This window comes from Vigna radiata, chromosome 1 (genome assembly GCF_000741045.1).
Source record: "Vigna radiata var. radiata cultivar VC1973A chromosome 1, Vradiata_ver6, whole genome shotgun sequence".
NCBI lineage: Eukaryota > Viridiplantae > Streptophyta > Magnoliopsida > Fabales > Fabaceae > Vigna > Vigna radiata.
In genome coordinates, this window is record NC_028351.1 from 15,808,956 (window position 1) to 15,811,799 (window position 2,844).

The following is a 2,844-nucleotide window of genomic DNA, read 5'->3' on the forward strand; positions in this document are numbered from 1 at the left end:
CTCGCTTTTAGTTGCATCAAAGCCAACAAACTTGATTTCCCCACTAATGAAGTATAGTGGTCAGCCAAGGATCAATCCGAGGACTCAACTATGATTAAGTCTAAAGTGTAAAGTTTAATCTTGTATTTATTTTCTAATTACTACTAACTAACAGACAAGGTGGGGAAAACAAATGAAAGAATGAAAAAGAAAAGAATTAAAAACAAACTCTGTTTAAGGAAAGGAAAAGAATAAAGTGTAAGAAAGAAATTAAAAATTGAAACCTAAGCTAAAATATAAATCTATGTAAAACAGGACATAATCTAAACTAAAATGAGAAGTGATGAATGCAATTAAAACTAACCTATGAATGCTAAAAATTAACAAAACAAGGAAACTAAAATTAAAACTGAATATAGAAACTATTGATGCATGAAAGCAATGAAAATAATTGAGTGACAAAACAATATGGAACTAACATTTAACACTCACAAACATTACACTCAAATCAAATACATTGATTCATTCAGTGCTTTGAATTGCACCCTGACTCAAGGAGACACCTTGGAAAGAAAAGCTCACTGTGGAGTCAATACAATTTCTCTGATTAGAGAAAATAAAGTGCGGTTTCACAATTCAAAACCTAAATCAACCCAAAGTTTTTTTATTCTGAAAAGAAAACAATAACAGAAAAGAATTCACAGGTGAAATGCACATTGATATGAATAAAAGAGTACTGAGAGTCCTCAGGAAGACATCCTGTTAAGTGAATCCCACCTTGGGGTATTCTGGTTCATATTTCAGAACCTAAAATGACTCTTCTCACTCATTCCTCCAAACAATGTTCAAAACACAAGAAACAAAAATATAACACTGATGAATCTTTATTGAATGGACTCATTTCTGACTCGAGAAGACATCTCGATCAAGAATGCTCACTGCGGAGTCATTTAACTCCAAAAGGAATTGTAGAGATACAAAGAATCAGAATCCAAATCATTTTCTAAACAATAGCATTACAAACATCAACATCACATGACAATCTCAACACAACAAACAAGAATAAAAGGAAAACACGAAATTGAATTTTATTAATATGAAAATGGAAAATTACAGACACTATACTAGAGATCACCGAATGAGGAGCTCACAGATTGTCACGGGTCCATTAATCTCATCGGCGAAATCCAAAATCACGAACACAAACCTTACTCTAAGAAAAGCGAATAAAACCCTAAACTAGAGAACGAAGAATTGAAGAGTAAAGTAAAGTGCGTCGGTGGAAGTCTAAACTATGTACATGGCAGAACACCCTTTTTATAGGGTCTGAAAAGAAAAAAATGAAAGATGAAAAAGGAGAAAGAAACTTGCTCCAAAAGCTTCGATAATCGGATGACCCTCTTCTTTTGTCGTGGTCCACAGCCCTCCGATCACCTTCTCTTCGGTCAGCTCCGGTCACGGTCCGGTCAGTCCCTCTCTTCATCTCGCGTCCTCTCGCATAAGCCCTAGCCCGAGGGTATGTTTCCTCTCAAGTGAATTACTCTCTCTCGCTGGAACCATTTCACTAATGTTGGAATCAACCTAAATGCAGTCAGTAGCAACCGGCCCAGTTACAAATCATGTGCAGCGTGATTAAATCAAATTTGCCAACCTAATTCCCGTAGCAGCTCAACATTCAGTGGCCCAATTTATTACATTTCATTTAATTTTGCCCCAATCCCATATGCAGACCAAATTCTCCAACGCAACAGCTACTGCCATCCTCAAAACGATGCACTTCAATAACACTGATGGACCAAAACTTGCGTTTCACTTAAGCCCAGTGTCAGTCTAAATCAAACGGCCTAATCTACAATAAAGAAAAAAAATTAAAAATTAAAGAAAGAAAAGAAAAAAAAATCAAATGAAAGAAAAGAATATTTTACAAAAAGATTTTCTAAAATATATAAATTCTCTAATTATTTAAAAACTCTACAAAATACACCTAAAAACCTATTTTTAACTAAAATTTTATAAAACTACAAATTTATAGAAAAATCCTAAAAATAGCCCAATTCTAAACAATTAAGAAGAAAAAGAGACTAAGAAAGACTTCTAAGACTAGAAAAATATGCAAAATTAGAGAATAATCAGGGAGCTTGCATCGGGGAGAGAAGAAATTAATATTACACTCATTCAGCTGTGGATGATGTAAGTTTATGAGAAATTTTTTATGTAATTCTTTTTTATCAAGTTACTTATATCAGATTATTTATTCATTTTAGGTATATGTTTGATGTTAGTAACAAGAAGGGGTTCAACGATGTATATGGGTTCATTGACCCCTCTATGACTCATGAAAGAAATAAATTTGATGATATCCAAACATACATCACCACCTGCTTTGGAATGGGGAAGGAGATATATTTTCTCCCTTATATACTTGGGTAAGTGAAGTTTGTTAACTTTAAAGTTTCATATATTAATTTTGGTATATGACAATTAAGTTATTACCAATTTCAGGTGTCATTGGCAGCTACTTGTGATCTCCATACTGGAGAACACTGATGAGTGGTTATTTCTTGAACTATACTTAGTTTGTTGCACTTAAATAAACCAGGGAATTGTGTTAAATTGTCTGTTATTTCCCCGTTTTCCGAATTCTACTTAATTTGGTCGAAAATTCGTAATTGTGCTAATTTGGGTTTTCTGAGTTGATTAAGTGTATTTTGGTTGCAGGGAAATTTTGGGAAACATCATTTAGAGCATTAGGGATGGTGGCATGATCATTCAAGACTCAACATTTAGCCATTTCCATTTTTATAAAGTTGTAATTTCGTTTTTTTAGAAACCTTAATTAGATTAAGTGCATTTGGGCCCTTTTGT